A 10,331-nucleotide genomic window follows, 5' to 3' on the forward strand; every position below is an offset into this window, starting at 1 on the left:
GACAACAAGGGGTGGAGGGGGGTGACGGCTGAAAGCGTGACGTGCGTGCGACTACCGGAGGGCGGGGGGTGTGAAGGATGAACGCGTGACGTAGGCGCGTACGTGCGTGCGACTACCGGAGGGCGGGGGGTGTGAAGGCTGAACGCGTGACGTAGGCGCGTACGTGCGTGCGACTACCGGAGGGCGGGGGGTGTGAAGGCTGAACGCGTGACGTAGGCGCGTACGTGCGTGCGACTACCGGAGGGCGGGGGGTGTGAAGGCTGAATGCGTGACGTAGGCGCGTACGTGCGTGCGACTACCGGAGGGCGGGGGGTGTGAAGGCTGAACGCGTGACGTAGGCGCGTACGTGCGTGCGACTACCGGAAGCAAACATTCTAGTGTCATCGCTTCTCGGCCTTTTGGCTAAGATCAAGTGTAGTATCTGTTCTTATCAGAGGAAGTCAGAGCTGTGCGGTGTATGGAGCAGCGGGTGGAGGGTTCGATTTGACGCTACACACCCAAGCCCTGTACGATAGAGTGATGGAGACCGCGAGGGAAAAAGCGGAAGAAGAGCCCTTCTCAAAGTTCCGAGTCGAGGCGCTCTGCAAGAGGAATTAAAAAATTATTACAGTCCATATGTACAACCCATATGTGGGCGATGAGTCAGTAATTTCCTGGTTGGCGAAGTATGGGAAGGTGGAGTCCTCAGTGAGATACCTGAGGGACAGTTTCGGCATCTTGTCTGGGCGACGGCAATTTAAAGTTCATCTAGAAGACAATCCTGGTGGCTGCGGTGGGTTACGGCATCCTTCGGCTTATTTTAGCATTGGAGAAGACAGGGGTTTCCTCTTTTACTCCGGTCAACCCAGTTTTTGCAGACAATGCCGCAGTTTTGGGCACATGGCGACGGACTGCACTGAAGGTCGATGCCGCAACTGTGGTGGAAGGGGACATAGCGTGGCCACGTGTGGGGCCCCATAGACCTGTCATGGCTGCGGAGGAGAGGGGCACATTGTCCGGGACTGCCCAGTTCGAGCGCGAAGCTATGCGGAGGTGGCAGTACAGGAAGAGGTCTCAATCCTTACCCCATTGGAGGAGGCGTTGCAGGGGCTTTCCGAAGAGGATGGACGGGTTGCTGCAAGGGATGACGCTGCAATGAACGAGGCCGGCGCAAATGTGGGTGAGGAGCAGATGGACACACAGGTGGTAGTGGGCCTGGGAGACTCTCTGCCGCTGATGGGGTCCTGGGCGGATTGTGTGGTCAGCTCAGAGGAGGAGGACACCAGAAACGAAACAGCAAAGGGGTCAGGAAGAGGAGCACTTCATCCGGAGGTGAGCTGGCTAAGTCCTCGGCAGAGTCAACTGAGGCAAGACCACAGGTGCAGAGGCCAAATAGGAGAAAGAAGAAGTTGGCAACAAAATGTGCAAGGGAGGATGACGGCAAATCCCCCCTGAAGGTAACCCCAGTAACCGAGTCGGACATTAGAAGCCAACAGTCTTCTGGGCAGACTACATTGGAGGCTGAAGGAACTGAAAATGGGGAGGGGACTCAACGGACGGAGCTGCCCCGGAATAGTTCACAAAGCCCAGTACAGCTTATGGTGACAAAGGACAGGCATATGCTGCAGGAGGTTTCCCAACAAAGACCGACTGGAAGAAGGATTTGGACCAACACCAGACAAGCAGGGGACCGAGGGTAATGGGGCGGAAGGGGAACATCTATGATGTATTGAATGGCCTTATTTTCAGTACTGACCATAAATGTCAGGGGTATGAGGAATGTGGTGAAGAGGGCAAGTATTTACCAATACCTGTTTCAGACGCCTTTACATGTTTGCTTTCTGCAGGAAGTGCATCTGAGGGATGGTGGGGATGTCAGGGCCTTTTCGGAGGCCTGGCTCAAGGCCGAGTCCAGATGGGGAGTCGGGGGGGTACACTCCTCAGGGGTCGGAATCCTCTTTGAGAATAAAGAGTTTCAAATTCGGGACAGTTTTTCAGTGGTCCAGGGGAGGGTCCTGGTGGTGGATGCATTTTGGAGGGGAGTTTCATTTAGATTTATTAATGTGTATGCACCAGCGGAGCCGAAGGGACGTAAGGCCCTATTTATTGCACTAACAGAGGTGTGTGTCACAAACAACGTGGTGGTTCTAGGGGGGGATTTCAATGTCTCTTTTGAGGGGTCGGGGGATTTTAGTTTGCCGTATTTGACAGATTTGGTGAAGGGGTTCATGCTGAAAGACGGGTACAGGGCTGTGGAGCCAACAGGGGAGGGTACAACATGGTCAAATTCACGGGGTGCAAATAGTAGGATTGATTTTGTTTTTGTGCTGTTGCTGTACGTAAGGCAGTTGTGAGACCAGTGTGATTCTCTGACCACAACCAACTGGAGGTGGCCTTTTTAGTGGTGGCCCCAAGTTTTGGAAGGGGGTACTGGAAGTTAAATTGTAGGGTTTTGGGGGAGGAGGCTTTCCGTAGAGCCTTCATTTCACACTATGAGGGGTGGGTCTCACTGAAGCCCTTTTTTGGCAATATTGTGGACTGGTGGGAATACATAAAGGTAGACATCAGGAGGTTGACGGTTGAATATTGTTCAGAAAGAGCAAGGGAAGAGAGGGGGGGTTTTAGGAGGCTTCAACAGGAGTTGCATACTTTAATGGAGGCAGAGAACAAGAGGGGAATACGGGATAAGCAGAGGTACAGGGAAGTGAGGGAACAATTGGGCCTGTATTTTAAAGGGAAAGCTGATGACTTCCTGAAAAGATATAGGATGGAATCATTAAATGTGGCAGAGACCTGTACACCCATGTTTTTTAAACAGGTGAGGGATGCCCGGTCAAGGGCGTGTATTCCCGGGCTACGGGAGAAAGATGGTAACCTTGTCTCGGATCCAAGAGGCATGGTTGGGATTGCCTCCAAATTTTTTGGGGATACCATAGGGCCACAAGAGGTGGACGGACCAGAAGAAGGAGGTTTTTTAAAGGGCCTTGAGGTTAAGGTGCCAGGGGAAGTGGTGGAGGCCTTAGAACGTCCGGTGGGTCTTGCGGAATTGGAGGAAGCTATGAGAGGGTTGGGAGCGGGAAAGGTGCCGGGGATTGATGGGTTACCAAAGGAATTTTATGCAACTTTTTGGGGAATCCTGGGGGAGGATTTTTTTTAAAGTAGTGGGGTCAGTGATAGAAGGGGGGCTGTTGGGGAAGACAATGAGGGAGGGGGTGTTGACACTGTTACACAAAAAAGGGGAAAAAGAGGACCTGGGAAATTTCAGGCCAATAACTCTCCTCTGCGTTGATTACAAGATCATCGCCAGAGTGTTGGCTAGACGACTCCGATCGGCTCTACCTCATGTGGTAAATGTGGATCAGACATGCAGGGTGGAGGGGAGACACATCCAATGGAATTTAGGGCTGGTGAGGGATTGTATCCACTGGGCGGAGGAACGTGGGGTGCCTCTCATGCTGGTGGGGTTGGACATGGAAAAGGCGTTTGATAGGGTCAACCAAGGTTTTTTGGCAGCTGTCTTAGAGAGGATGGGTTTCGGACCAATTTTTCAGAGGTGGTCAGGGATTATGTATACAGGGGTTGGGAGTAGGGTGGAAGTGAATGGGCATATGGGGGATCTGGTGCCACAGCCAACAGGGGTGAGGCAAGTGTGTCCACTCTCACCACTGCTTTTTGTTTTATATGTTGAACCTCTAGCTTTAGCTATTAGGGCGGATGCTGAGGTTAAAGGATTGCGCCTTCCAGGAGGGGGAGAAAGAGACTTGAGGATGTCTCAGTATGCAGATGACATGACTCTATTTTTAACAACGGAGAGCTCCTTGCTTCGTGTTTTGGACATCTTGGAGTCCTTTTCCAAAGTATCCGGGGCAAAGGTCCATGTGGGAAAATCCAAAGTCAAGTATTTTGGACCATGGAAGGGGAGAGGGGGGGTGCAGTTTGGATTGTCAGAGTGCCAGGGTCCAATGAGAATACTGGGGGTGGATTTCGATAAAAGCGAGAGTGGGCGGGTGAACTGGAGAAGGCGACTGGCTGGTGTGAGGTCAAGAATAGGGCTGTGGAAGACCCAACGTTTATCCTTAACTGGGAGGGTTTTGGCACTCAAGGCGTATGTTTTCCCGCTGCCTCCGGAGTATAGGAGAAGATTGGTGTGGGATGTTTTCTCCTTTGTGTGGGGGGGATATGAGTATGTGAGGAGGGACTGGATGAAGCAAGGCGTAACAGAGGGTGGGAGGGGAGTGCCTGATGTTCCGCTTAAATTAGATGTTCTTTTCTTTTCTTTTTGCTGCAATGGGGTAAGATCCCCCAGTGGGCACTGGTACCACGTGCTGCTCATGTTTTGGCTGTCCTTTCCCCTGAGTAATTTGGTGAAATGGGAGAATGGGCGGCCGAAAGGGGAAATTATTCCACCACATTACAAGCAGATGATAGGCTGGGCTAAGAGGCACAAGGAGTGCGGGGAAGGGGACCTATGTCTGGATCATAGGAGGCTATACAAGGCCTTACTGGCAAAACAGGGACCTGTGAGGGTTCTCGGAGTCGGCAGAGACGAGTGGAGTTTTACGCAGCACAAGGAGCTGCCAAACCGACTGAAAGACATCAACTGGCTATGCCTACATAAGAGGATGCCTGTGAGGGATACTTTGTACAGGCATGGCCTGTCAAGGCTACGCTCCTGTCCACTGTTAGGTTGCGGCAGAGACGAGGATTTGTGCCATGTTTTTTGGGGATGTGGGTTTGCAAGAGCAATGTGGGGAGAGCTGGGGTTATTTTTTCCGAGATTAGGGAGACTGTTTTATGAGGTTTTGATGTTGGGTGTGGGATTAAGAAGACGAGGGAGGGAGGGATTTTTGTTGTGGTTAATTCTGTCAATGGGGAAGGCAGCACTGTGGGATGCCAGAATGGCCCTTATTAAAAGTAATGAGGGAAACAAGGTAGAAAGTATTGTCGCGAGGGTGAGGGAGAAGCTGCGCCAGATGAAAAGGGGGGAGGAGGAAAAGTATGGCTACCATGCAGCTAAGGAACGATGGAAGGGAGTGTGGCCCTAGGTGGTAGGGTTTGAGTTCTACAAACTGTATTATGTATGAGTTCTGCATTGTATTATCTACAACACATCAGTCCGTGGGGTCGGCAATCTCTTTTTTCTTCAAGGCGTTTTTATTGTATTTTTGCTGGTGTAATGGATGATGTAAGGTAATGATGTGTAATTAAATTTTTTTTTTTTTTAAATCTGTTCTTATCAGTTTAATATCTGATACGTCCTCTATATGAGGACTACATATTAAGCCGATTTTTAGCTCTGGGAGATGAAAAAGGGGCTTGCTCTGTTCACTTCAAGCATTGACCCGGTATTGCAGCACTTCCGGGAATGGTGCAACTTTCATCTTGTGAAAAAAATAACTGGTGACCCAATTCAGTGGTGTAGTCTAGCTAGTTGGTTTTGCTCTGTGTACAAGTCTCAACTGGAGATAGTCCTTTAGGCTGAGACTTTTGGCAAGCAAATGATATGTTTACTCATCAATTGTGCCTTTATTTTGCATTTCTCACTGATCACTGAAATTCACTGATCTGTGAGGACGGCGCCATCCGGGAACCGTCACCCCAAGTGCTCTGTCTGGGAATACCATCCCTGTCTCTGTCACTACCAACTTAAACTTACCTGGCAGGGGATACCAATGATCACAAAGGTGGTTCACCTAGGGAATGGCTTCATCTATACCCCGTAGAAATGCAGTCCGTTTTGAGCTGCAGGACAACCTGGAAATGGACAGACTTCGTTTCAGCCGAAACGTCATCCAGAAGGAATGGAGCTTCACCCCGCAACAACTGGACTATGTTTTTGCCCTTCCTGGAAAGAGAACCTTTGAGGTAATCTTTACTTCTTATGCCTTGTTTGAGCAATGTATCAAACGTTTTGTCCAGAAAAAAGACAACAACCCTAGACTTTAGAAAGTCCATCTCATTCCTCTATCCGAGCGTGAATCAAAAGCTGTCATTGTCATTATGTACTCGGGAAAAGTTACTACTGAAGACATGGTTGTCCTTCCATTGCTCTGTTTCCCGGAGTATGGAGCTGAAAGATGAAGATGGTTGCAGGACTGGAGCAAGGCGTTTTTACGTACGCCTGAAGAGAGGCAGAGACTGTGGAAAACTTCAGCACCTCCCTTCCAACATTTAGCTTGGTCCAATTAGGGGCCACATCTTCTAAGCTGGACAACCCAAAAACTGTAGGAAGTGTAGCTCCTCAACTCATCTTGCAGCAAATTGCACTACGACCTTCTGCAGGAACTGCAAGACCACCAACCATACTACCAAAGACTGTGATCAACCAATGAGATGTAACCTTTGTGGCTCTAATATTCATGTATTCAGAGATTGCCTTGAATCATATGAAAATCGAGCCAGAGGCTTTAACCAAAACGTCCCCTCCTCCAATCCACGGCCTGAGCAAGACCCAAACAACACTAAACCGGAACCTTCAAATCAGAACCCAGAGCAACTGGGGCTCTTTGGTCACGACCGCCCTCAAGCAACAGAAGGAGTCAATCAGCAGCCCCCCTTCCCCCCAGAGGTTTGCAGAGAGACCAGAATGGAGTGCCACAAACCGGATACTAATGAGAGGTTTTGCGCCCAATCCCCCCAGATCACTCAACAGGTGCAACCTGACCAATTAAACATGGACATTGAGAAACCCCAAGAGGCTCTACCAGCCGGACCAACAACGCAGCCTTCAACGTGTGAGGGTCCTGTTTGATCTAAGGATTGCAGACAATTACTGGACACGATACTAGCAGACGCCACACACCCTGGCCACACAGTTTGCACACCACCCCATGACGACAATCAGACACCATTGGGGGACACAGAGAAACCCCCCACCCTTCCCAACTCCTCCCTGGAGAGTACACCATCCCGAAAGAGGCCTCAGAATCCAGCAGTGGATACGTCCAATTCCAGCCAAGAACTTCAGGTGTGGTCCGACCCGCTGTCCACCTCGTCCTCTTTCCTGGACCCCCAGTCTCTGTCCACTTTCTCAGCCACCACCCAAATGAGTTGTAGCATGGGCAGGGCAGAGGAGAGTATTAGAGGCCAAAGGAAGAAGAAGAAGAAGAAAAAAGAGATTGCCGACCCCACGGACTGATGTGTTGTAGAACTTTGATCTTCATCCCCCTAAAAATAAATAAAAAAGGGTAATGCCATTCCTCAAGGTAGTCACTATTAACACTAGAGGCCTCAATGACCCCACCAAATGTCAGTCTGTATTCAGTTTTCTTCACAGAAGTGAGGGGGACATATTTCTACTCCAGGAGTGTTCGATTAGTTTTAAGAGAAATTACAAACTATACAAAAACAGATGTACATTTGGACCGTCAGTATGGTCAGGAGACAACCAAAACAGAGCCTCTGGGGTTGCAATACTCTTCAGAGGCCAACATATTGTTATCCAAAAAGTAGATAGCAGTAGATGGCAGACTGCTAATGGTGGACATAGAAGGGAGGGGGATCAGATTAAGGGTTATAAACATCTACTGCCCCACTGAGCTGCAGGAACGTGTAAAAGTGCTCCAAGCTATTCAACCTTTAGCTCACTGCGGGAGGGAAGTTATTGTTGGGGGAGACTTTAACTGTATTTTTGACGCAGCAGACAGAAGATCAACCTCTGCTGTAAAATTAGATGCTAGTTCCCATACACTCCAAGGCATCATAAAAGATTACAAACTGGTTGATACAAAAAAATCCAACATCTCCTGGGTTTACTTGGACTAATGGGAGAACCTTCTCACGTGTAGATCTCTTGCTCACTACACCGGGAGTCACAACGCTTAACAGCACAATCGATCCTGCCCCCTTCTCAGACCACCAAAAACTTACCAGTGCCCTGGAAATACAGGGGCCGTGTGAGCTCGGTCCAGGTAACTGGAAACTAAACATAAGCCTGCTAGACAACAAAGAGGTGACAACTAGGTATAGGGAAAAATTTAACCAATGGCTCACCCTGCAGATATTGTTTGACTCCTTGGGAGAATGGTGGGAGGATATTAAACGTAAAACGAGATGTTTTTTCATGTCCGAAAGGAAAAAAGCAGCTGTAAAAAAACGAGCTTTTCAAAAAAGAATGCAGGAAAAGTTACAACGTTACTACCTACTGCTACTGTCTGGCTATGAGGTGAATGAAGACATACAAAAACTGAAGAAAAAAGAATTGACAATTAGGGAGCTAACTATGGCAATGAAGAGCATGCAGTGCAGTAGAACCCCAGGTCACGACGGGTTACCAACAGAGTTCTATAACACCTTTTGGGATGAGCTAAAAGCTCCCTTACTGGCAGTGTTAAACGAAAGCTTCTTAAGAGGGGTTTTACCCACATCTCTACGAACAGGCTCCAGTTCTCTACTTTTTTAAAAAGGTGATAAGAAGAACCTGAAAAATTGGAGACCATTGACGTTGCTGGGAGTGGACCTTAAGATACTATCAAAGTCCCTCTTTTTCCGAATACAACCGCTGGTTAATCAATTGGTCGGAATAGAACAAACATGTGGGGTACAAGGCAGGTCCATGAACGACAACCTGGCCCTAGTCAGAGACGCCTATTTGTTTGCAAAAGATCGTAACCTCCCTCTATGCATATTGGGGCTAGACTTGGAGAAGGCTTTTAGTAGTGTAAGTCACCAGTACCTAAAAGCCATTTTGTCTCATTTTAAATACGGCAACCATTTTAGGACATGGCTAGACTTGCTGTATACCGATATAACAAGCACAGTCTCTATAAATAAAACAAATACAGTACCTTTTTTGATCAAATCAGGCGTTCGACAGGGTTGTCAACTTTCCCCCCCATTGTTTATCCTTGCAATAGAACCCCTAGCGTGTGTCTTAAGGAAATCCCATAATATCAGAGGCCTTCCCATGCCTGGGGCAACAGGAAAAGAGGCAAAACTTAGCTTGTACATGGACGACCTAACACTTATCCTCACAGACAATAGATCCGTAAGAGAGACATTGGCGATTTGTGACATTTCACTGCGGCTTCTGGAACCAAAATCAACAAAGAAAATGCTTCGCCTAAACTGGAGAGAGCCCGTGGAACATTTAGGCCGCATACAAAAAAACGACGTAATCAAAGTCCTAGGATTACAAATAGGTAAAGACATGGAAAACAATGCAGTGCAAAATGCCCCCGCCTTGCCTGCGGGGATAGTGAAACTACACAACACCTTTTTTGGTCATGCCCAGCAGCCAAAGGGTCTGGTTGATAGTGTCACCCTGGCTACAAGCATTATTCAAACTCCCTGTCTGTTATAATGACATAGCTTACGGCAGCCTTTAAAACTTTTAAAATTGAATTCGTTCACCCAGGGCGGGGCTCAGCCATTGCACTCCGGCTGTGTTGACCACTGCGAATTCCTCAAATGTGGGAATCTCGACTGCATAATTTGTGGTAGTAGGGGACTGCATCCACGCTCTTCCCTGATATTAGTGTAAAAGAAAAAACAGTGCTTTTCACTTGTATGCTTGCCCACATCTCTTTGAACTACAGTTGGTCCCCAAGATTGAGCCTCTTTGCCAACAATGGACCTGTTTACTCACGACTGGAGTGTTAACTCACTGATTGTATGAATTAACAGTAAACCAACAACATTTCAGGAGGACCTTACACTTTTGATTGATAAAAAATCAATGATTTTTTAGGTTTGTTTGCGGTGGTTCCATTTTCGGACAGAGGTGCCTAAAAGTGAAAAACAAACCAAGGTTCTGTTTACACATCACTGGAGTCGCTGATTAAGCTTTGGAACAAGTCTCAAATCACTGTCCGAATTTAAAGTGAAATCAACAAGATTTCAGCAGGAGCTTACACTTTTGACTGGAAAAAAATCATAGATTTTGAGAAAAGGGGGCTGGGAAATGGGTTAGGCATTGGACACCCGCAGCTCAACCACTCCCTACCGCAAGAGGGATTACTGGTTCGACAGGGATATAGGGCTGCCTTCCACCTGATTGTGCTACCAACTTTGGTTTCTCTTCAATACGCATAAGTCTTTCGCCTTTTACTAAAGACTTTCATGGAGAGGAACAACAATGAATTGACCTTATTTTTTGTCAGGCTCTGTTATTTGGCTAAGCCTCATGTACTTGTAAGAAAAAGAAACTAGTAGGACAGAAGAGCCTGTTGTTTGAGTAAACTTATTACTATAGTCTCTGGTTGAGCATTGGATCAAGTCTTAAATTACTGTCTGAATTCAGTGAAATCAGCAAGATTTACGCCGGAGCTTACACTTTTGATTGCAAAAAAACCCAATGATCTTTCAGGGCTGTTTGGGGTTGGTTCCATTTTCGGACAGAGGTGCCTAAAAGT

At 47.9% G+C, this 10,331-nt stretch overlaps 2 non-coding genes and 2 pseudogenes across 2 annotated transcripts; all 4 read left to right on the plus strand.

The window, feature by feature from the left end:
- Positions 1-382: 382 nt before the first annotated feature.
- On the plus strand, positions 383-500 carry LOC134120327 (U2 spliceosomal RNA; annotated as a pseudogene).
- A 4,687-nt stretch (positions 501-5,187) lies between these two features.
- Positions 5,188-5,358, plus strand: LOC119228245 (U2 spliceosomal RNA; annotated as a pseudogene).
- A 3,927-nt stretch (positions 5,359-9,285) lies between these two features.
- On the plus strand, positions 9,286-9,448 carry LOC119228237 (U1 spliceosomal RNA). The gene has a single exon (XR_005121458.1). It is a non-coding gene; the product is annotated as a U1 spliceosomal RNA (small nuclear RNA).
- Positions 9,449-9,982: 534 nt separating this feature from the next.
- LOC119228258 (U5 spliceosomal RNA) lies at positions 9,983-10,096 on the plus strand. Its single transcript, XR_009951916.1, has one exon. It is a non-coding gene; the product is annotated as a U5 spliceosomal RNA (small nuclear RNA).
- The last annotated feature ends 235 nt before the right edge of the window (positions 10,097-10,331 follow it).

Source organism: Pungitius pungitius, unplaced genomic scaffold (genome assembly GCF_949316345.1).
Source record: "Pungitius pungitius unplaced genomic scaffold, fPunPun2.1 scaffold_26, whole genome shotgun sequence".
Classification (NCBI taxonomy): Eukaryota; Metazoa; Chordata; class Actinopteri; order Perciformes; family Gasterosteidae; genus Pungitius; species Pungitius pungitius.